Source organism: Carcharodon carcharias, chromosome 14 (assembly GCF_017639515.1).
Source record: "Carcharodon carcharias isolate sCarCar2 chromosome 14, sCarCar2.pri, whole genome shotgun sequence".
In the NCBI taxonomy this organism is placed as follows: domain Eukaryota; kingdom Metazoa; phylum Chordata; class Chondrichthyes; order Lamniformes; family Lamnidae; genus Carcharodon; species Carcharodon carcharias.
In genome coordinates, this window is record NC_054480.1 from 134,048,528 (window position 1) to 134,073,991 (window position 25,464).

The 25,464-nt window shown below is 42.8% G+C and overlaps 1 long non-coding RNA gene across 1 annotated transcript; it reads left to right on the forward strand.

Moving 5' to 3' along the window:
• Positions 1-25,114, forward strand: LOC121286820. The gene is made up of 5 exons (XR_005945072.1): positions 1-80; positions 11,077-11,142; positions 14,525-14,563; positions 19,254-19,342; positions 25,049-25,114. It is a non-coding gene; the product is annotated as an uncharacterized LOC121286820 (long non-coding RNA).
• The last annotated feature ends 350 nt before the right edge of the window (positions 25,115-25,464 follow it).

Sequence of the window (25,464 nt, forward strand, 5' to 3'; positions counted from 1 at the left end):
GCATTACAGATGAAGAGTGTGCAACATCAACTTTGGTAACCCATTATCAAAATGTGATCTCTGTTCTACTGGATGATACGGTGAGTTACGTTTATTAAGTAGCTATAACGCCGACTTTTGTTCAGGTTAAACCTATTTAAGTCAAATATTTTGTTCCATTTGTTTAGAACAGTCATTTTACTGGTGTGGGACATGTTGTTTATGTGGAGTTTACAGCAGCAGTCAGGATTTGCAGTTAGGATTGCTATAATAATTGCAGGGAAAATTTTCTCACCATTTTTCTGAGCATTTGTGTTGAATAAACAGCACAACAAATATTTTTATGGCAGAAAAATCACGTGGATAGCCAATTTCACACGATTTCCACCATTAAAACTTCCCCTTGCATTTTCGGGCCCCTCTGTCGATTCCTGGCTGCTCTCATTAACATATTAGATAATGAAAGCAAGTGCACTGAGGAACTGTGTTTCCTGCTTATACTTTGGAAATGCACTCTTGGGAACATAGATGGGGATTTATAATGGTCAGAAACTGCAGCAGGTACAACAATTTTTCATTGAGATGGTGATCTAGCCTCCTTTGACAACTCAGAGAATTTAATCAATGTGTGACTGAACCTTATAGATAAGGAAGGATCCAGGTTCAATCTCCAGTGTGTGCTGAGCCGCTGAAATCAGCTACACGCTTTGCTACATTCGACTTAGTTGACCCAAGCACATTACAGAGTTTGCATTGCTGCAAAAGCAAGAGCATTTCGGATGGACTCTAAATCTATAACCAGGCAATTAAACATCCACTAGAATTCCAAGATATCACTAGCCCTGATGTGAACTCAACACTAGCTGCATTAAATATCGCAATCTAATTCAGCTTCTTGAATCAATTGTCCTCTAGAGCAATTGCAAATTTTCCACATGTTTAGCCTCTTTCACATATCCATATAGGAGGGATAGACGGGCAAGTGGCAGTTGGAATTTCATACAGAGAAAGTGTGAAGTGATACATGTTGACAGGAGGGAGAAGGAGAGCCAATATAGATTTCATGGCACAATTCTAAGGAGCGTACAGGAACAGAAGGTATCAGGACATATTGAGAGAGCATTTAAACATCATATGGGGTGGAATCTTCTGCTCCCTCTGGTGGCGAGCTTGCAGGCGGGAAGGGCATTTAATTAGATGGGATGGTGACGTACCTGAACCCCGCCACCTTCCCACTTCCGCCAGGCTTAAGTTCTGGGCAGGAAGGCCAACCTTTCCACCCTATTGCCAATTGAGGCCCTGAAGTGGCCAATCAATGACCACTTAAGGATCTCAATTAATCCAGCTGCAGGTGGGCTTGTCACCATGCGACAGCTAAAATCATGCGGCCAACTTGTCAGCTCCAGAGATATGGTGGAGGAGCATGGAGTGGGGGGGTGCTCAATCAAAGGCGCGCATCGAGTGACCAGACCTTTTTTTTTATTCATTTACAGGTTGTGAGCACCACTGGCTAGGCCAGCATTTATTGCCTATCCTTAATTTCCCTTGGGAAGGTGGTGGTGAGCTGCTTTCTTGAACTGCTGCAGTCCCTGTAGGTACACCCATAGTGCTCTTATGGAGGGAGTTCCAGTCCCTGCAACCCCTCTCCCTGAAACCCCCACATAGCAAACCACACACTCACCAGAACCGTCTCACATTACTTGCCTGTGGACTGGGTCACTCTGTGATCCTGGGACTCCAATGCCTGTCCTTCCAACAGCAGCCACGGCCTCCCCAGTGGCCTCTGTTTGGCCAGCAGCTCTCAGTAGGTGAGACATCCACCCCTGGGGTCTTGATTCTATGGGACGGCCCGCCACTGGCCCTGCCACTGCCTGATTGTGGTTCAGCGGGCCTTCCCGAGAAGTGGCAGCACGGATTTTTTGCTGGTTCTCCAGCCAGCAGGTGAAAGCCCCGAGGCCTCAACAAGATTCCGCCCATGGTATCTCTTTCTAGACCCCTCAAGATTTTGAACAACTCTATCAAATCTCTTCTCGACCTTCTCTTTTCTATGAAGAACAGCCCCAGCTTCTCCAATCTATCCACATAACTGAAGTCCCTGGAAACATTCTCATAAATCTTTTCTGCACACTAAATTATTCACATCATTCCTAAAGAGCGGTGCCCAATATTGGACACTATACTCCAGTTGAGGCCAAACCAGTGTTTTATAAAGGTTCATCATAACTTCCTTGCTTTTGTACTCTATGCCTCTACTTATAAAATCCAAGATTCTGTATGCCTTTTTTAACCACTTTCTTAGCCTGCCCTGCCAACTTCAATGAATTGTGCATAGAAACCCCAGGTCTCTCCATTCCTGAACCCCTTTTACAATTGAACCTTTATTTTATATTGCCTCTCCTTGGTCTTCCTACTAGGACGTATCACTTAACACTTCTCTGCATTCTTCAAGAATTCTGTGCAAACCAGTTGCCCCCAGGCATGGGTGCTCTAGTAGCCATTTCTCTTGGAATACAGCATAGCTTGGAGAATAAACACAGGTCACACAGAGGAGGACAAGCTACTGGAAAAAAGAGGAAGAGGAGAATGGGGAGAAGGGCTCTCAGCAGGAGACAATATTCACTTAGTGTGTTCAGAGAGCAATTCTCTAACCTGAACCTCAGCGAGGAACAATGTACTAGACAGCTGAACTTCAGTAAGGATATTGAAATCTGCCACCTGCAATTAACCACAACTGCAGTCTAATGCTCCTCAGCAGTGCTGCCCCAGTGGCTGCAGTAATGCTGATGGAAATCTGCTAACTTTCAGTGGAAGAAGCTGCAGTTGGCCTTAGAGGACAATCTCATGCAGCTCTGGAGCCTAGGAGGCCCAGCTGCAGGCTGCACCATCACAGCACAGGTAACAGCATTCTGGGAAGGCCAGCTGACAGGCAACAGCAAGAACAGAGTGGGGGTGGGAGGACAATTGCTGTTTTCCTGAGAGAGAACAACAGGTTTGTGCTTCATGAAGCCATTGCCACTCTCCTGCCTCAAAAATCCTAGTAATCTACTGGAGGACAGATTGCTGGACTGCTGTGACAACCTGCAAATAAATCCCTTTGCACACTGGTATCCACAACCATGATGGCAACAAGCTGACCTTGCATGACACCTGTCTGAACATCCACTGCAGTACTCAGATAGTAGGTAGCTGGTGCTTGAGCTGCAATGGAAGTTGTGGCATTGGTTATCAGGCACTGCATCATAGTTGGGTCCACAAGGATGCTGATTGAGTTGGTCAACACTTCCAAGCCAGAAAGGATGGGCTCCAAAGTCCTGTGCTAACTTGGTGCTGGACTCATCCATGCTCCATGACATTGACTGTTGGCTTACTGGCCGCTTGCCAATACAATAAAAATTTTGTTGTGAATACCCATCAGCATATTTCTGTAGGCCACCCCATTAAAGTACTCATCTGAGTCCACTGTAGGGGAACACGTGTGGCCTTGCCCTCCAGTGAGCTGGCATCTGTGTTATCCTGGCTTCTGCCCTGGTTGCAGTCCGCTCATGTCCAATGTCTCACCACATGCAAATCCCACCTCTAATCTATCCTCTAAGATACATGCAGATACTTTATAGGGCAGAATCTTGTTGTGGCATCGGGAGTCCCTCCTGCCGGCTGGAAAGATGCTTCTTTTGGGAAGGCCCGCCAAACCACATGCCAATCAGGGTCAGAAGCAAAGGCTGGGGTGTGGCTCTCAGTGCCCCCCAACCCCTTTTCCTGATGTCAAATCGCCTGAACAGCACTGATTGCCTTTGACCAAGGGACTCGCAACTGCACCCTCCCTTCCCCCTGAGGTAAGAAGCGGCCTGCACAGATTCATCTGTCATGAACATCGCATGGCAACAGGCCTGCTTGCAGCTGGGCTAACTGCAGCTGGGTGAAAATCCTGGAACTCTCTCTCTAACAGCACTGTGGTTGTACCTACACAACATGGACTACGGTGGTTCAAGAAGGCAACTCACAACCACCTTCTCAAGGGCAATTAGATGACGCCCTTAAGTGGTCATTAATTGGCCTCAATTGGTGGTGGGACAGGAAAGTCAACCAGTAGCATTCCCACCCAGAACTTAATTTTGGTGGAGGCAGAAAAGTAACAGGGTTCAGATATGCCACCATCTCACCTAGAAAATGCCCGTCCTGCCTCCAAGCTCACCACCAGTCAGAGTAGAAGATTCCACCCATTGTGGTAGTAGCTGAACTGGTGGTTGCAATTGTGAAGTCGGATGAAGTTCCTCTGTCTTCATCATCGTTCTGTTGGTGCTGTACCTTCATAGCCTGGCCAGGCCTCACCTCTTGGGTATCTGAAAGGAAAATAGCACTAGGGTAAGGTCTTGGTGCAGTGAGTGTGGGAAAATAACAGGTCCATAAGGTGCATGTTTACACCATCTGCAGCTTGTAAATCAGTAGAGATTGTAGGATAAGGGGGAAGTAGAATTACTGAAAAGGTGGATTAGATAGGGCTTCATCCTGCCGCTGCTTTTTTAAAAAATTCATTCATTGGATGTGGGCACTGCTGGCTAGGTCAGCATTTATTGCCCATCCCTAATTGCCCTTGAGAAGGTGGTTGTGAGTTGCCTTCTTGAACCACCGTAGTCCATGTTGTGTAGGTACACCCACAATGCTGTTAGGGAGGGAGTTCCAGGATTTTCACCCAGCTGCAATTAGCCCAGCTGCAAGTGGGCCTGTTGCCATGCGATGTTCATGACAGATGAATCTTCAGTGGTTTCAACCCTGCCACTGGTTATGGCGTCAGCAATATACATCCCAATAATGGGCCAGCACAGTCTTCTCCATACAGACATGTCTGTCTCCCTCTAGTTAGCTCCTGCACCTCTGGTTGTGTGCACTTTGTACTGCAAAAGAAAGGGGAGTATGTCAGTGAGTGTTGTTCAATGTGTTTGGCTGACATGGCTATTATAGTAGATTAGCTGGCAGTGTATCCAAGCTGTGAGATGTGGGTGTGAATCTTGCAGCACTGCTAAGTGTGTGAGGGTGAGTTGAAGCATATGAATGTTACGTATGATCTTTGTTTGATGGAGATTGTTGGTAAGTAAGTGATGAGGGTATGGTGATTTGAGCAATGTTTGAGGCTAGTGGTGCAGTTGCCAGAATATGGCATGTGAAGATGCATTTACTGATCTTGACTATGCAGGTGAGGTCACTGAACTGCTTGTTGCACTGCTTCCAGGTCCTTCAGACTTGGCTTCTGGCATTGACTTCCATGGTTATCTGCTCCCTCTGCCTTTTGAGCATGTATCTGAAGTGTCTCCTGACCCCCTACAGTTAAAGAACATCCCCACAACTTTCCACCTGCTCCACCAAGGCCTCCAGTGCCCAAAAACCTTGGAGCCTGCTTTCTGTTGTAATGTGGGTTATTTAGATGTTTCAATGATGAGATTTTGAGACCTGTAATTTAAACATGAACCCTTTATTGTTAACCTTTAACTGTTTACAGATCCCAGGTTCCTGTCGTGCATGGTACTGTTACCTCCATGCAGGCTGGTTCCAGATTGTTCCCTCTAGACTGTTCCTCAGTCTATTACCATGTGACTCTAAACATCATACTGTGGGCGATGCTATTCTCCAGTCTCACATTACCCCTTGCTCTGCTGAGCACCTTCACATTACAATGGCATGCAGGCAAACACAGCATCATACACCATTCCCTTTTCTTCGCAAAAGAAAATTTTCTCTCCCAACAGAGCATAATTATTTGTAATACAATCTTTATTTGCTATCCTTCCAAACCACCCCCCCCACCCCCTATCTCAAGTCTCTGACTTTATAAATTCAGATGATGTTGAGGCTTGCCAGTTCTTCCACAGCTCAGTCTGTCACATTTGGAGGAATGGTAGTCGTATTCTGTGTTTCTGGTACTTCACAATCTCCATTTGATTCACTTTTTGCGCACCTTTAAGTTGCATTTCTGTTTATTACAACTCATCTGTTTTTATCACACACTGTGAGTTGTTCTGCTCATTCCACAGTGAATGTGCACTCTGTTCGTCCCTAGAGTGGACTCAAATTTTCTTTTTCCGTGGTATCTATCATGTTCTTGCCAGATGCATATGTTTCGCAAATGGAACCTTCATTCCCACTTTATTTCATAATCTCAGCCAAACATTTGTTTGCTGTTTTATTTTCAACCCATATGCAAGCTTATGAGCAGAATCTTCTGATCGGCATGCAGGGCCGGGCCCCACACACCGACGCGTAAAATGGCGCGCGGTGACATCGGGCGTGCATCCCAACGTCACCGCGTGTCATTCCAATCTTCAGTTCAGCGGAAGCACACCGGAGTCAGCTGCGCGCCTGTCAAACTGTCAAAGGCCTATTAAGGCCATTAGTCAACCAATTGAAGTACTTGTCAGGGCTGCCCTGACGAGGTTGGCGGGCAGGCGAAGATCCCAGGCGGCCTTCACATTTTTCATGGACCTCATCCCCGGGCAGGATGAGGTTTCATGAAAGGTTTATTAATTTAATAAATTGTTTCATGTAAATTCATAAACATGCCCCAGCTCATGTGACACTGTCGCATGAGGGGATGTGTTTGAATAATTTTAATTTTCTTATTTTTCACATTTTTATGACTTTTCTTAATCTCCCTGAGGCAGTTCTGTGCCTCAGGGAGATTTCTGCGCTCTTTCCCGCAGAGCACAGGCCCCGACTCTCCCTCCTCCCCCTGCCCGCACAGGTAGCACTGAGTGCTTCCAAGTGCGCGTCACGCTGGGCAGGTCTTAATTGGACCGCCAATGTAAAATGGCGGCGCACTGCCGATCACGGGTAGCGATCAACTGCGTTCCCACCGTGCCCACTCCTGCCCAGCTCGCCCGACAGGGAGAAAATTCTCCCCTATGAATCTTTTTGTTCAGCTCAATGGTTCTCAGTACATCTGAGACGCCTGGTGCACTTTCTCCTTTTAATTCCTTGCGCTTCAGTGTCAGATTTACATTTTCTGACCTTATTTCTGTCTTTTCTTTCTCTGTCTGCAATAGAACTTTATCCTTGTCCTTCGTTTTGGAGTCACTGTTGGCCAGGCCTGTCTCCGGTGAAGTTCAGTTCTGTAATTGTGCAACTCTTAGCTTCATTATCTGCTCACAGCTTGGAAAGTTCAACAGCTTTTCCTTTCAATGCCTCCTCTTTGCCATTCAACTGTTTCTTCAGCTCTTCAGTCTGTTGCTTGTAGCTTTTGGCTTCCCCCTGGAATATTGCACATCGCTGAGTCTTCTCTGCCAACTGGATCTTCAGTTTGTTCAGAGTGACGTTAAATTCATTTGCTTTCTCTTCGTAATTTTCCAGAAGAATAACTTTGTCCTGAGGGATTCTTGTAACATGTGAAGGTCTTTCAACAGGTTTTCCTTTTCTTTGCAAAGCTCGCTTGTTTCATCTTGAGCTTTCCTGTAATTCAGTGTAGTCCCCTCAAGTTTCTTCTGCTGTGCTTCTATTCTGCTGTTTAACACGGTCTTCATTTCTTCATGTTGCTGAGTGATTATGCATTCCTTCTGCATTAATCTTGAAGGACAATCAATTGTTCTTTCAACTGTTCATTTTCTTGTTGACCTCTTGCCAACTCACTCTGGGTTTCTGTGCATTGTTTTGTTGCTTCTGATCATTCCAATGCAGCTTTTTCTGAAGTAAAATTCAACATTCTTTTTAGCTCCTCATGTTTTTCCATGGCTACATATTGATTCTTCAAGGACTCCTTTAGGGTTGCAACTTCTTTGCATGGTTTCTCTGTCTGCTGTTTTGACTGGCTGCACATCTCGTTGAGTTTTCCCAACTCCTGCTTTGATCTGCCAACTGTAGAATTGAAAATCACTATTTCCTCCTGATAACTTTGTGTCGTCTCTGAAATTTGTTTGTTCCAATTTCAAACAATTTGGTTCATTGAAGACTTCAGTTTATCATGCATTTTCAAAGGTATATACTCAGCTTGAATCTTGTGCATCAAATCTTCCAGTTCAGCTCTGTTGCAAACATTTTCCTGTAGGACAGCTTAATTCACTTTTTGCACATTTTGCTTCTTTTGAGTTACGTCAGATAGCTTTCCTTCTTTCACAGCCATCTGCTCACTCTGCACTGCCATCTGTCTCCCTTGCTCTGGGATCTTTTGGATCCCTCTCTCTGTGATTGTCTGTTGTCCTCTCTCTCTCTCTGGGCTCTTTTGTTGCCCTCAGTTCTTTATTGGGAGTTGCCCTCTCTGGGGTCTTTTGTTGCCCTCAGTACTTTATTGGGAGTTGCCCTCTCTTTGGGGTCTCTTGTTGTTGTTCTTGGTGCTTTACTGGAAGTTGCTGTCTCTCTGGGCTCCCTTGGTGCCCTCGGCGCTTTATTGGGTGTGCGTTAGACCTTCTTGTGGGGTCTATGCTCTCCACAACTTGGAGTTTAAAATATCTGTCAAAGCCTTTTAATATCTCACCAAATGTTGTATTGATCTATACATTGGCTGTGGAGTACTTCACCAGCAAATGATCCAAACATGAATAGAAACTTATCAACTTGTGCTTCTTCTGATTCCTTAGTTAATCTTGTACTTCTCCTTTATGCTAAAAATTGTCTTCTCCACTCTTTGGTCTGGCTTAACCCTTTCCATGTCACAAATGCATCTGTCTCTTCACATTTTCTATCCATGGCCAGATTTTCCTTTTGTAGTTACTGTTTTAAATGTCGTTATCACTTTAGGACTGTCAGTGGTGTAACTGTTTCTTTCATTCGGGCAGTCTGCAGCTGTTGGCTTTCTGTGCTGTGAGTTTCCCCCTTTTTTTGGAGTTTTGGCGGGCTCTCCAGCAATCGCGGCTGCTTTTCTTTTTGAATTCTAAACTTTCAAGGTAGGAGTATTGCTTTTCTCTGCAATTCTTTCCTCTTTTTTTCCTGATAAGTCCTCGTCTTTGGAGTTTTTGGTGGTTCGAGGTCTGATCAGGGCCCTTTCTTTTTAATTGAAAGTGACAGCACCTTTCTCCTCTGCACTGCCTGCCCTTTGCTTTTCTTGCAAATAATTTTTTTTTCCTTTTTTTCTTCTTTACCCTGCAGTTTTTCTTCTTAAACTTTTGGCTCTGCCAACCAATTTTTATGTAATTTCTTTTCTTTATAACTTTAGCGCAGCATAGCCACAATTGCTGCAATCTGCTGAGCCCTGGGACCGCCACCTATTCTACAATGTACAGCTTCTTCTTGATAACTTTGCTCACTGTCTTGTAACTCTCCAAGTCCTTTGATTCTGCGTTACTCAAGGTCTTATAATTTTGTAGCTTTGCATTCCATCTTGTGATCTAACTAAATGTCTTAACGCAGCATCATTCAGGGTCTTGCAAGTTTTGTCATGTTGCTCAACTGTCTCGTGATTTAAGCAGCTTTTCTGCTCTGTGCCACTCAGGGGTCTTGCAATGGGCTTCCACTCACTCTGGTGGAATCCTCAACTTCTTAGTCTATAGTGAAGCTTCTTCAAATGTTTCTTCAAGCTCTCTTCTTAGATGCACATCTCTCTAGTTCATCTTCAGCTGCTTTTAGTTTTTCATTCCTTGGGATATTGTTCTGGGTTCATCATTTAAAATGCTGCCACCTTTCAGATCACCACTAATGTGATATCTTTTATGAGCTCCCACCACTGCCAACCATGTTGTAATATGGTGCGCGGTGGTATCTCAAAGATGAGATCTTGAGACTTGTATACTTAAATATGAACCCTATATTGGGCTACATACAAGGCTAGTGTGCAGGTACAGAAAATAATTAGGTGAGCTAATAGAATGTTATCGTTTGTTGTGAGGGGAATTGATTACAAAAGTAGGGAGGTTATGCTTCAGTTGTACAGGGCACTGGTAGCGTCCATATCTGGAATACTGTGTACAGTACTGGTCTCCTTATTCAAGGAAAGACATAAATGTGTTAAAAGCAGTTCAGAGAAGGTTTACTAGACTAATACCAGGAATGGATGCGTTGTCTTATGAGGAAAGGTTGGACAGGTTAGATCGGTATCCACTGGAGTTTAGAAGAGTAAGAGGCAACTTGATCAAAACCTTTTAAGATCCTGAAGGGTCTTGACAGAGTGGATGTGGAGAGAATGTTTCCTCTTATGAGAGAATCTAGAACTAGGTGTCACTGTTTAAACATAAGGGGTTGCTCATTTAAGACAAAGATGGGGGGAAAAAATTTCTCTCAGAGGGTCGTGAGTCTTTGGAACTCTTCCTCAAAAGGCGTTGGAAGCAGAGTCTTTGAATATTTTTAAGGCAGAGCTAGATAGATTCTTGATTTACAAGGGGGTTTAAGGTTATCAAGGTAGACAGGAATGTGGGGTTCAGATTACAATCAGATCAGCCATGATCTTATTGAATGGCGGCGCAGGCTCAAGGGGATGAGTGGCCTACTCTTGCTCCTAATTCATATGTTTGTATCTTCGTATTGTTAACCTTTCACTATTTACAGATCCCAGGTTATTGTCATGCATGGTGCTGTTACCTCCATGCAGGTTGGTTCCAGAGTGTTCTCTCTAAACTGTTCCTTGGTCTATTACCATGTGACTCTATGCATCATACTGTGGGTGGTGCTATTCACCAGTCCCACATTACCCTTGCTCTGCTAAGCATCTTTACATTACAATGACATGCAGGCATGTACAACACTCTCTCCCATTCTCCACTGTTTCCCAGGTCAGGGACCCTTCTGGCACGACTGGCAGCACTTGCTGCAACTACAATGCACCTTCTCTTCTAGAGGTGCAGGCTAACTTTTGGCAGATAAGACCAGCTTTAAGTGGTGCCAGGAAGTTATGATTTTGGGCTCCTTGCTGATGCATGTAGCCAATGGACAGCGTGCAGCAATCATTCAGACAAGTAGGAAACACAAATTTGGTGTGCTGCCTGCATTACATCGAACATGCGTTGAATAATTGCGCATCCCAATCCCTGTGCCCAGTTTTGGCTCTATCCGATTTAGACCCCTTTCTGTTTTGTGACGATGAGCTGTGCCTCAGAAGCAAGGTTGCACCAAGTTATGGTTTCTAGAGAACACCTTGTTTAAAAGCACAAAGAATTGTATTCATTAACTTTTGTTTTCCATTTTTAGATCGAAAGAACAAACACTATTATACAATCAAAAAATAATACATCATTGCACCGGAACAGAACTGGGGTAGGCAAATCTATTTTTATGTTTCTGTTGACAAGTATATTGTGCGCACATTTCTACATGACGTTTCTTCAAACATTGATATTTCAGTCTTCTAATCTGCTATTTCTTTCCTGCAGCTTCCATCCTCTCTCATGCAAACACCTCCTCACTTATTATTTTGTCCACTTCAATAACTCACAGGGAACTGTCTGAAGTATGTCTTAAGATTTATTCCAAAATATCAACTTATGCCTCAGAGCACATGTTGCTGTGTGTATATAAATAAAATCGTCATCCCATCTGACCACTGGATGGCTCTATTCAGTCTCATATACATCATTATATCTTGGTGCATTGCATATGCTTGCAGAGATGCCTGTCAATTCTCCCCAAATTGCCCTGGGTAAATCAGGTGTACCCCAAATCAGACACACAAAGTGCATGACCCAATTTTGTAACATGACCATTTCCAACAAGGCCCCATGTCATAGGCCTCAGGAAATCAGGGAGTGGAACTATTTTCTCTTAGAATTTAGACTCTTAGTATTGTGACTACAATTTTATCTTTAATGACACTGTCTACAATGAATTCTTACTCACAAGAATTGACATTCATTTGCAATTCTATTACACATTGATCAAATCTTTCTTCTTGAGTTTGAATCCTGGTTTTAAGCATATGTCATTTGGAGGTAATATTTTTGGGCTGTAAAATGTTCCCCAATTACCTATTCCTATTACCATCTTCAAAATTCTGCTTTCATTTTCTCCATTTTTTCATGACACTTCTATTTAGTCTCCAGAAGAACTAAACCTCCCATACCAATCCAGTTCTTACATGATGTAAGGGATTTGTTGTCTATATCAACAACAGGACTCTAGAGCCCTGTAGATAGAATGTGTCAAGCATCTTATAAAAAAATGTACAATGGCATTTTGGAAATCAGTTCCATCTCCAGCCAGTTGATGCTGCCTCTACTCAGCTCAACTTTAGACATATTGCCATCACCCCTTTCTTTGTAAAGCACAACTGACTCCCTGCCTCTCAAGTCACTGTGTTTAAAGCTTTTGTCTTTGTTTAAAAATGCCTTCACATATGCACTTAGTCTATCTAATCTATATTTTTCCAGTTTCATTTCCAAACCCACACGCTTCATTCTTTTGACTCCAGATTAATGTCAATGTTAGAATTCAGGCAGAGCAGGATAGAACTGGAGCCAAATCTTTATACTCTTACAATAGTTAACTTACAGACATATATTATATGTATATATCATGCACAAACATCCACAGTTTCAGTCTGCTCCTATATATAAACTTCCTTTGATCCAATCAAAAGGTTATTAATAACAAGGAGTTAAGTGTCCCTTCTGAAGGAGGATCCACTAATTTACTGTAACAAAAAACCCCAAGCCTTTAAAGGAAACTTAGTTAATCAAATTAAAGTGACATCCCTGGGGTAATGATCCACTCCAGTCCTTCAGTGCTCACCAGTCTATCCATAAGCATAGGTGAGTCCCCAGTTGATGCCCACCAGCTGAATACGATTAAACACCAAATCAAGGCACACTTAGCATTCCATCTTCCCACTTCATGTCCCAAGTGGATCTTTAGCCATCTTCATATCCCTACTTTTAGGAACTCTCCCCCAAGACTACTTTATAAAGTGACCTGACTTCCTTTCATTAAACATATCTTTAAAAACTTTTTTTATTAACCACCCTTTCAGTCTGTTCCTCACAATATATCTCTTCACTTTTTTCCCCCCTTTTAAAATGCTGTGTAATACTTTTCTACACGGATGGTGCTATATAAATAGAAGTTACTTCTTGTCTTCTTAAAAATAAATGTCTGATAAAGACTTTATCCTTGACTTTTCTTTTGAAAATAATGACATCATAACTTAGAAAGAAAATTGAAATCAGCGAAGTGCCGTGTCAGATAATTAGCTGAGAATGCTTGATGGCTTCACATGGCATGCTTCTGTCAGGAGCTAACCTATTTATAGTAAATGAGTTAACAGCAGCATTAATATAGAGGAACATCATGTGAACACATTAAACATTAATTTACTCAGTTATTTCAGCCAATTTCTCAGCTTATATTTATAAAAATCGATAACAAAATTGCCTTTTTCTGAAGCAAGTCTCCCAGTAGAGTTGTGAATTTCTGGTAGCCTAAGAGTGTCATGTTAATAGCTATCCAGATATTCCAATATTGCCAACTCCAACGGGAAATCTATTTTTATACACTCCGGACTACAGATTCGTTTTAAAATTCTGAGGGAAACTCTCCTTTCGCTTGTGCTTTTAAATGGATTTTTATCCTTATTGCTTTTTGGTTTTGCTGCGTGCACCATCCTCAGTTAAAACCAACAGGTAGATAGCCTATCTCCCATGGATACCTGTTACAATCCGAATGGGGGCACAAAGGTTGGTCCTCCTTCCCCCTCTGTAGGATCATCACATTGTGGCAGTACAACTGTGATAAGAAACTCTTTAGGGGTTGCTTTATGATCCTTCGCCCATCAACAGTGCAGTTAAAAAATTGGAAGTACAGTGTATATGAACTCTGCCCATCAGTAGTGGCCACATTTCCAATCATGTTTCCAGCAGCCAAGGGATCGCTCCTTGCAGTATGCACTCCTAAATGTATCCCACAGTGTGTAGTGTTCAATCGTTCTGTGTTTGATTATGTGAGCCTAATTACAATTGATATGATGCTCACAGTGCATGATTAGTTAAGCCTGGGTGTGGGCGCAAAGAAAAAGTAAACAAAGCTGTAGAAAGAGCTGGAAGATGGAGGAGACATTTTAAAGCAAAGCAAATAATACCTGTCACACACATAGAAACTAGTGTCATCTCTGCATTGTTCTGAGATATTTAAAATATATATCACAGTGTGTGGAAAACTAGATTTGGAAACCAGATCCCATGAAGGAAGAGCAATTTAATGATGTTTTAAACCCTGTTGCTGTGAGCTGAAATCATCCTTCAAGGAAGATTGATTTAACTTGAGGAAATCCCCATTTAACATTAAATAATCTAGCTCAATTTTGAAAATAGATATAAATCTTTGCATGTTTCCGTTGCTGCAAGTATTTCTGAGTAGCTCCCTGCAAAAAAAAAAGACATTTGGTTAAATGCAAACAACACAGATCTAGATGCTTAACCTCTGGGAAACTGGATAAACAGTGCCTCCTATTGGGAAGAACTCTTCTAAGGGCTTTAAAACTTACAACTTTTCTTTGAGTTTTTAGGACAAGTTTTTAGTCAAGGGAAGATCCGTTACAGAGCTCCATCCTTTTGGTACAATGCGTTATATTTCGAAACAGCACATTGAGAATCTAGGATGATGAGACAAGTTATGCATTTCAATTTAACCGCTTTTTTCTGTGTTTTAGCATAGTAAAGTAAAGTCAAGCGCACGGACAAAGCCTCTGGTACGTAAGATAGCCTACCTATTAAATCATCTTTTCTGAAATGTCAATATTAATTTACAAGTTACAAAAGTTAACACATTATTTACAATAATGACTACCCCAAATCAGAACATTGTCCCCGAGTTATTCCATGATATAATGTGTTATGAATGGATATCCAATTTCTTCCAAGTTTCTTCAACTGCTATTTTAGAAGAACCATCAGCCTAAAATAAATGGGTTAAAAATAGCATAGAAAGGAATTTCAGACTGTCTGTTTCTATGCTAATATCCTATAGTGCCAATCCATAGCTATCATGATTTTGATTTTAATAAGTGCGCCACAAGCCCTGTTGACATCCTAATGATGTTATCCAGATGCTCTGTTGTAATATTTTTTACTCGAACAAAGATTTGTAGGGTTACAAGACTGGAAATTATACTACTTACAAACACCAGGTTAGAAACTCTGATTCAGCATTCAAGAGCACATGATTTCCTGCTCTTTCTCTTTAATGGGTGGAATATTGTGTGCTAACACATGCAGAATCAGAATTTCAGACCCAAAACCTTGGTTTGGTTTGATAGCTCATCACTATCACTGTGAGTCCACTTCATGCTACTGCCAAAGATCAATTTCACCCCCAAATCCCTGAAATTTGTGTGAGAGATTAGCAGATAAATATATGGAAAAATGTGAACTTGTTCACTTTGGCAGGAAGAATAGAAAAGCAGCACACTTTTTAAATGGAGAGAGATTGCAGAACTTGGTAGTACAAGGGGGATCTGGGAGTCCTGGTACATGAGTCACAAAAAGTTAGTATGCAGGTACAACGAAAGTAGGGAAGTTTTACTGCAACTGTACAGTGCCTTGGTGAGGCCATATCAGGAGTACTGTGTACATTTTTGTTCTCCTTATTTGAAAAATGATATAACTGCATTTGCAGCAGTTCACAGAAGGTTCACTAGACTTATTCCTGGGTTGAAGCACTTATCTTATGAAGAAAGGTTGAATAGGTTGGGCCTATACTCATCGGAGTTTAGAAGAATAAGGGGTGATCTTATTAAAACAAATAAGGTCCTGAAGGACTTGATATGTTGGATACCAGCAGGATGTTGCCACATGTTGGGGAGACTAGGACTAGGAGACACAGTTTAAAAATAAGAGGGCCCCCTTATAAGATGGAGATAAGGAGAACTTTTTTCTCTCACTTCTTTCACAGAAGTCTGTGGAATTCTCTTCTCCAGAAAGCAGTGGTCATTGAATGTATTCAAAGTTGAGTTGGATAGTTTTTGACAGACAAGGGAGTCAAGAGTTATGGGGGCTTGGGGCAGGCAGGAAAGAGGAGTTGAGAAAAATCAAATTAGCCATGATCTTATTGAATGGCAGAGCAGGCCTGAAGGGCCAAGTGACCTACTCCTGCTCCTTAGTCCGATGTTCTTACGTCCCAATGAAAGATTGCAGGTAGTTTGAGCTTTGGTGGCGGGCTAGAGATCATGGGAGGGGGAGCTTTAAGGGCAGTGGAGACATTGCAGAGCAAGGGGCTGAATATTACTTAAATGGAGAAATACTGCAGAAAGCTGCAGCGCAGAGGGAATTGGGGGTCCTTGTGCATGAATCAAAAAAAGCTAACATACAAGTTCAGCAGGTAATAGGGAAGGCAAATGGAATGTTGGCCTTTATTTCAAAGGGAATGGAGTATAAAAATAGGGAAGTCTTGCTAAAACTATACAAGGCACTAGTTAGACCACACCTAGAATACTGTGAACCGTTTTGGTCCCCTTATCTAAGGAAAGATACATTGGCATTGAAGGCGGTCCAGAGAAGGTTCACTAGGTTGATCCCTGTTATGGAGGGATTTTCTTATGAGGAGAGGTTGAGTAGGTTGGGCCTGTATTCACTGGAGTTTAGAAGAATGAGAGGCAACCTTATTGAAACATATAAGATTCTTAGGGGTCTTGACAGGGTAGATACTGAGAGATTGTTTCCCCTTGTGGGAGAGTCTAGGACCAGAGGGCATAATTTCAGTGTAAGAGGTCGCCCATTTAAGACAGAGATGAGGAAGAATTTCTTCTCTCAGAGGTTAGTTAATCTGTGGAATTCTTTACTGCAGAGTGCTGTAGAGGCTGGGTCATTAAGTATATTCAAGGCTGAGATAGACAAATTTTTAATCAGTAAGGCAATCAAGGGTTATGGGGAAAAGGCAGGAAAGTGGAATTGAGCATTATCAGATTAGCCATAATCTCATTGAATGATCTTGAAGCAAACTCGATGGGTCAAATGGCCTACTTCTGCTCCTACATCTTATGGTCTAAGTCAGTCATTGTGGGCTGTTGGGGAAGACCCTAGGAACAATGATTATACGGGTGGGGAAGTCAGGGCAGATTGTACAGGTAGGGGATCAGACACATCACAGTGGGATCAGGGGGTTGGTTTACAGGGTTAGCTAGTTGGGTCTGGAGGAAGCACTTCTGCTCCTCCTAGCTCACAAGTAGAGCCACAAAGGGACTTACCTTATGGATTCAGCCCTTTTCATCTCTTGACAGGTTTCCTGAAGGCTGGGTAACCCGGCAGAAATGAGTTAAAATTCAAAACTTTGGGCTGAATTTTACACTTCCCGGGGTGGTTGGCAGGTGGTGAGGGTGTGTAAAATTGGGCTGAATGCCATGGGTGCCTCCCAGCGCCTACCTACCCATCTCCTGACCCTGCCACAATTTTTCTCATGGCATGCAGAGGTCTGCATCAAATGCAAAACCCAGCAGCTTTCACTGCTCAGGCTGGTGGCAGGCAAGGGTGGTATCTCCATTATGAGCCCCCTGGGCCCATCAGAGGCCCCCCACTAAGGTGTTCCGCTCCTCCCTCCATTTCCCCACATCCCCTGTCCTGTCTACCCTGGTTCCTCTACTCCCTCGCCCCCTTTGCCAGGGCCTCCCAGTTTGAACCCAATGATACCCATCTCCTGCACCCCTCCACCCCCCCCCCCCCCCCCCCCCCCCCCCCCCCCCAACTCGGTGTCCAGTACCATTGACAATCACCATTGCGAAATAGATACAGTCCACTCCTGCTGATGCGGCTGGGTCCAGAGAGCTGTTAACCATTTGATTGGCTAGCAGCTCTCAGAGGTGGAACTTGCTCCCAGATGGGAATGGAAGTCTCACTTCAAGCCACTTAATGGCACGGCAACCATTAAATAGCTGTGGGGAAAGAGGCCAGAGAGGGTGCAACATTTACAGTCTAGGGTGGGGACACCCGCTGAGCATAAAATCTCAGCCCTTGTTAAAACGGAGACATATTGCCTTCTTAAAAGGTTTCAGTGACCAACTGGTCTCTTGAGAGTATATTGGTTGCCCTCTTCCTTTAGAACCAGAAGTTTGAGGCAGTTTGAGTTCCAATTTGAAACTGAGAACATTTTAACTTTCCACCTGCCTCAAACCCACCCATTTAAAATTTATCCCCGTTATCTCATTAAAGAGAAGGACTTACGATTCCTTTGCTCTTTTGACAGAGGTATTAATTAAGTTGTTTAAAGTGAATTATCTTTCAAACATTTAATCTGTTTCTATTGGTGAAAATTGACACATTAAGTGTTTCCAAGATAATATTGTACAGCTAAATGGCCAGTCTGTGATAGTCCAAAACTATTATTTCCTGTGGGAAGATTACCTAGTTCCGCTTTAATTTAGATTATAAAACTTCTGTAATAGAAATCAGCTTTAGACAGGAAGCAGCTGTTAGTTCGCCTTAACATCTTAGAAGTTGAATGTTTCATCACCCACATAACCATGGACTAAACTCTGAAGAATCCTTATATATAAGGATATATAATGTCTTATATAATATGTTACATAATAGATTTTGGCCTATTGTATGGAACCAACAGCACAGAAATGGACCATTTGGCCCAACTGCCTTATGCCAGCACTTATACTGTGGTATACTGCAATAATCATGGGTGACTTTAACCTACATGTAGATTGGGCAAATCAGATTAGCAAATGTAGCCTGAAAAATGAGTGCATAGATTATAATCGGGACAATTTCTTTGAGCAGTATACTCTAGCACCAACTAGGGGAACAGGCTGTTCTAGTAATGTACAATGAGACAGGCTTAATCTATAACCTCATAGTAAAGGAGCCTTTAGGCGACAGCGATCAGAACATGATAGAAGTTCACATACGGTTTATGGGGGAGAAATGGAGGTCTAAAAGAGGTGTTTAAACCTAAATATAGATAAAGTGTATGAAGGCTGAGCTGGCTAAAGTGAACTGACTAGGTTAAAAGGTAGGACAGTAGAGATGCAGTGGCAGACTTTTAAGGAGATATTTAATAACTTTCATCAAAGATTTATCCCAGTTAGGAAGAAAGCCACTTTGAGAAGGATGCATCATCCATGGCTAAATAAGGAAATTAAGGATAGCATCAATTTGAAAGAAACACTGCACAAATCTGCTAAAATTAGTGGCAAGGCAGAAGACTGGACAGATTTTAAGAACGAGCGAAGAATGATAAAAAAAATAATAAAGATGGAGAAAATAGAGTATGATAGAAAGTTAGCTGGAAATATAAAATAAGCTAGTAAGAGTTTCTACAAGTGTTTAATTAGGAAAAGAATGTTGGTCCTCTGCAGAGCGAGTCTGGGGAATTAATAATGGAAAACAAGGAAATGGCGGAAGTGTTAAACAGGTATTTTGTGTTTGTCTTCACTGTAGAAGACTTAGAAAACTTCCCAAAGATACTTGAAAATCAAGAGCCGAAAGGGAGGGAGGAACTTAAGACAATTACCATCACCAAGGAAAAGGTACTGGGAAAACTATTAGACCTAAGGCTAACAAATCCACAGGACCTGATGACCTGCATCTTTGAATCTTAAAAGAAGTGGCTACAGAGATAGTAGAGCCATTGGTTATAATCTTCCAAAGTTCCTTAAGTTCTGGAAGGGTCCCAGCAGATTAAAAAATGGCAAATGTTGTGCCTTTATTCAAGAAAGGGGGGAGATAGAAAAAAGGTAGCTATAGGCCAGTTAGTCTAACACCTGTCATAGGGAAATTGCTGGAATCCATTATTAAGGAGGTTAGAGCAGGATACATATAGAGTCATGCAGCACTGAGGAAGGCCCTTCAGCCCATCATGTCCACGCTGGTCATCCAACCCCTATCTACTCTAATCCCATTTTCTAGCACTTGGCCTGTAGCCTGGTAAGCTATGGCATTTCAAGTGTTCATCTAAATACTTCTTAAATGTTGTGAGGGTTCCTGCCTCTATCACCCTTTCAGGCAGTGAGTTCTAGATACTACCAACTCTCTGGGTGAAAAAATTTTTCCTCAGCTCCCTCTAAACCTCCTGCCCCTTACCTTAAATATATGCACCCTGATTATTCAGCCCTCCAGTAAGGTGAAAAGTTTCTTCCTATCTACCTTAATCTATGCCCCTCATCATCTTGTACACCTCAATCAGGTCCCTCCTCAGCCTTCTCTGCTCTAAGGAAAACAACCCCAGCCTACCTAGTCACTCTTCATAGCTGAAATGCTCCAGCCCAGGCAACATCCTGGTGAATCTCCTCTGCACCTGCTCAAGTGCAATCACATCCTTCCTGTAGTGTGGCGACCAGAACTGCACACAGTACTCCAGATGTGGCCTAGCTAATGTTTTATACAGTTCCATCACAGCTCTTGTATTTAATGTCTTGGCTAATAAAGGCAAGTTTTCCATATGCCTCCTTAACCACCTTTTCTACCTGTCTGGCTGCCTTCAAGGATCAATGGACATACATACCAAGGTCCCTCTGATCCTCTGTCCTTCCTAGGGTCCTACCATTTATCGTGTACTCCCTTGCCTTGTTATTCCTCCCAAAATGCATCACCTCACATTTTTCAGGATTAAATTCCATTTACCACTGTTCTGCCTATCTGACCAGCCCGCCTATATCATCCTGCAGTCTAAGGCTTTCCTCCTCACTATTTACCACACCACAATTTTCATGTCATCTACAAACTTTACTTATCATACCTCTTACATTTATGTCTAGATCATTAATGTACAGTACAAACAACAAGGGACCCAGCACCAAACCCTGCGGTATGCCACTGGACACAGGCTTCCACATAGACTTAGAAAATCACAATGGGATCAGGCAGAGTCAACATGGTTTTGTGAAAGGGAAATCATGTTTAACTGATTTATTAGAGTTCTTTGAGGAAATAACAAGCAAAGTGGAGAAAGAGGAACCTCTAAATGCACTTGGATTTCCAAAAGGTATTTGATAAGATGCCACACCAAAGGTTATGACCCAGTGTCATGACACAGCATTTGGTAAAGGCTGAGTTGTTTAAATCCCAGAGGGAAACTTTAACAACTATCATAACCTATATTTTCAATTGGTATGTTTGAGATGCAGCTCTGAATTCAGGAGTAAAACCACCAAGCCTCAAGAGATTTTTTATATAAAACTAAATTAAACATTTATTAATTTAACAACAAATTTAAACACATACACATGTTTACAAATTACTACCATAGCAACTTTTAAACAAATCCCCAAATTAATCACTCCCAGATAAATCTTCATGAAGGCAACAATAACTCATAGACTTTAAACAGATACCAGGAAAGCACATTTGACCTTATGAATTCAAAATGAGGTTCCTTTCAATTTGCAGACACAGTTGTTGGTTTACAGGCTGGTTAGATATTACATGCCTCTGACTGACACAAGCAAACACCTTTCTGTTTATACCTAGCTTCCCCTTTGAATATAAATTTTCCATTGTATTACTAAGTTTCTTTAATTTTACCTCTCCTAAGAATAATCCCTTTAATTCCACCAATTTTATTAGTAAGCTGAAAAAAAATAAACATATTGCTTGGCGTCTTCTAGCCAGGTGCAAGATTTCATCCATTCTTTTGAATGGTTTATTCAACAAATGCGAATGTACTCTTTACCTTCTATCCTTACTTACTGTTTACCCAATTAACATCTCAAACTACTATACATCAAAGCACTGAGGCTAGCTGGCTTTAATCCAATTCAGGCACACACAGACAGAGGCCCTACTACAAGTCCAATTTAAAAATAATTTCCAATAACATTATAGACATTAATATTTCTTCATAACAACAGAATAAGAGCTCATGGTATAGGGGGTAACATATTAGCATGGATAAAGGCATGGTTAGCTAAAAGGGAGCAAAGAGTCAGGATAAATAGATGTTTTTCGGGTTGGCAATGTTAAATTGATCCAAGCCAGATGGTGAAGTGCAAAACAAGATACAATTCTTTTCCTTGATGGTAGGTTTGGTTACAGTATGCAGTCTTACAGGTCTCTGTCTCTTAACTATTAGCTCAGTTCCACCTGACTCTCTTTATACTCTTTTGAGTATATCAATAAAACAAAGTAGACTAATTAACAAATGAACTAATTAAACAAATTGAGAGCCCCTTAAAGGGCCATTGTAATGAAAGACAAAACTTCAAAGGAAACTTATATAATTAAATTAAAATGTTGTTTCCTGGGCTGATGAAGCACTCCAGCTCCTGCAGCGCCCACCAGTTGTGGAAGGCCTCAAGCACGCTAATGGACACTGAGGGCTCCTTTTCCAGGCACACCCAGGCGCGAGTGTAGCCACAGAAGAGGGGCAGACGGTTGGGCCAGGTGACCCCCCTCGACCGCCCAATGCCTGGACTCATTAATGGCCACTTTGGCCAAGCCCAGGAGCAGGCTAATGAGGAGGTCCTCCGCCCTACCTGCACCTCCTCCATACCTGATGGCCAAAGATCAGGAGCTTGGGGCTGAATTGCAACCAGAATTTGAGGACCAGCCCCTTCAAATAATCAAAAAGGGGCTACAACCTCACACAGTCTATGCACATGGAATATGGACTCCTCAAGACCGCAGAAAATTCAGGTGGCCTGGGAGTCCATGAACATCTTAGCATTTTATTGCATGCAACACCCTCGAAGCCAAATCCCCGATGGTAAAGGGGAGGGGATGGTAAAGGTAGAGAGCCCTCTACTGGGGGCCCCCACCACCTCTGGATAGTAGGACGGAACACCACAGTACATCCGGATAGTTGATGAAGGTGAGGAAGTGAAGGGCATGCAATAGCAGCCCATAAAGGAAACCTCTCTGTGCAGATCGAAAAGAATTTCCATGAGATGGCTCAAGTTATGGGGCCAAGGTTTCCAAGGGAGATTTCGGGTCCTTGGGCCAATGTGAAATTCTGTTCGAGCGGAGGTCAGTTCAGACATGTACTTGAGCCACCTCGACCCTTGAGTGCATTCAGGGCCGAGCACCAGTTTTGAGGCTGTGGCTGGCTTTGGCCACGGGCTGGACATCAAAAGACACGCAACACGCAAATTCTTGTGGCATCATCCAGCCCACTCCTCTGCCATACAACGTGTCTCCAAATCTGGTCACCCCAGCAGTCTGAGCCCTCTCTTCCACTGGCCACATGAACCCATATTGGTGGAGGTGCGGATTCCTGGGCAGCGACTCTTTGATGATAGCTGCTACTCCTGATGAGAGAGAGTTCCAGCGCAAGGCAACCGTGTTCCAGATCAGTTCCTGGTAAAAGACAGGCAAGTCCTGCAAGGAGGAATGGCGGACCTCTCAGGTCTATAAACAGGAATTGTGGGCCAGAATTGAGGCCGAGGACCTGGTGGAAGAAATATGTCACCAGTGCACACTATCGGGAGGGGGCTTTATGTGAAGGTATCACTGCAGGGTCTGAAGGTGGAAAATCGCCAGTTGGGTGCGAAGACACACAAGCACCTGACCGTCCTCCCTAAGCGGGAGACTCAGTAGCTCAGCAGTGAACCAGTACATCCTCTTATCCCAGAGGAAGTTAATGAGCTTTTTCTGTATCTTAGTGACAAATACCAGGGGAAGGCTTAAAGTGACCAACTGGTTCCTCAGCGTTGCAGCTATCAGTTGGTTTATGACCAGTGTTCGACCCCTGTAGGATAGCACTCGGAGCAGTCCTGTCCAGCGCCCAAGGCAAGTGCTGACTTTGGCCTCCAACTCTTGCCAGTTGCCTGCCAGGATTCCTCAACAGGGCTAAGATAGACTCCCAAGTAGAGGAGATGAGTGGTGCTCCAGGTGAAAGGCATGAGCTCCTCTGGCAGAGAGTTCATCCACCACTGACCGACCAGGTGCCTGGAACATTTTCCCCAGTTGATCCTGGCAGAGGACACCGCGGAATAGATCTGTTGATACTTGCACATCATCCACAGGTCGTCTGGGTCCATGAACATGAGAAACACGTCATCAGCGCAAGCCGAGATGACTCTCTTTATTCTTTTAATGGAACAAATCAGCAACAAAATAACAGATTAATAGGTGGGGGGAGGGGGTGACAGACCCCCATTAATTGGCAAATTAACAAATTGAAATAAAACAAATCAAACCCATTGATAGCCCACACAGCCCCCCCCCCCTCCACCGCCCCCACAAGATGCACTGTAAATAAAGAATACAATTGAAAGGAACCTTGACGAATTAAATGAAAATGACAGTTTGGGGACTGAGGAAGCACTCCAGGCCCCACAGTGCCCATTGGCTGCGAAGGCCTCAAGTGTGCCAACGGACACCATGTGCCCCCTCTCTAAGGACACCCAGCCGTAAATGTAGCTGCGAAGAGGGGCAGACAGTCGGGTCGGACAACCCCCCTTGACCATGTGGAGTTGAGTTGAGACCACAATCAGGTCAGCCATGATCTTATCGAATGGCAGAGCAGGCTCGAAGGGCCAAATGACTTACCCCTGCTCTTAAGTCCTGTGTCACTATGTATGTATTTTAAATAGATTAGCACCTCCATTAAAATAGCAGAGAGAGGAATTTCAGACAAATGTGATTCATTGCTGGTATAGCACTGCATAATTTGAAGATCTTAGTTATTAGGAGAGTACTAAATTTTTAATCACCCATCTGATGGCCTGATCGTTTCTTTTTAAAGAGACAACTGGTGGTGGGGGGACAGCACGCTATCTCTCTGACTTTTATTTTGGTTTTGCCCATTTTGTGAACTATAAAGGCTGCAAGAGAGTCTGGATCAAGAAAACGCCATCTAGAGTTTACTTATGATTATTCTGCTGTGTTTTTTTACCTTCCACACCAGCTCTAAGGAACACCGTATGGTCCTGAGATTACCCCATGGGATACTAAGCTCCTAGCCTCATGTCCTGATGTGTGATCTGTGCTGCAAGCACCAATTCAAAACATATATCCCATAATGAAAATAATTCAATCAATAAGAATAGGTGAAATCTCCCACTTCAACTTGCCTGGAGTGTATTTGGGGAAAATGTCAGCTGCAGGCCTGTGACTTTTTGTTGATTAATGTTAATATATAGAAAATCACAGACTGGTTTGCACACTTTCCCAATATATGCTCCCAATAAGCACTAAAACAGAAATCTCTCCTTTTATATGTAGTTTCTGTGATGGCAACTGGCTAGGGTGAATGTGTCTTCATTTCACAGCTAACATCCTTCCTTTATTTTTATCAGGTTTGTGAAATTTTACGGAAAACAAAAGCATTAAATTTTACCAGTGAATCATATAATAACCTGCAGGAGAGTTTAAGAAGCTTACGTTTAAACACTAATGCTGCCTTGGTATGTATGCACAACCCAGGAATCAAGTCAGTTCAGTTACTCTGGGAAATATAGCCTTTTGGTTCAATTCAACAATAACTACAGTTAAAATTAGATTTGTGTGTTAGAATTCTGTACAATTATGTCATTGAAGACCAGGCCATATAACAGTGGGTGACTATGACAAAGGTGGTTTAGGAACAAGGTAACCATTGAATCATACTGTCCCTTTTGTAAGCTTTTCCTGAGATCCAAATAAATAGTTCTCAAGTGAATATCTACAGGGTTCATCTAATTGTACAATTGGGTTTCTGTGGCTCTTCCCACTG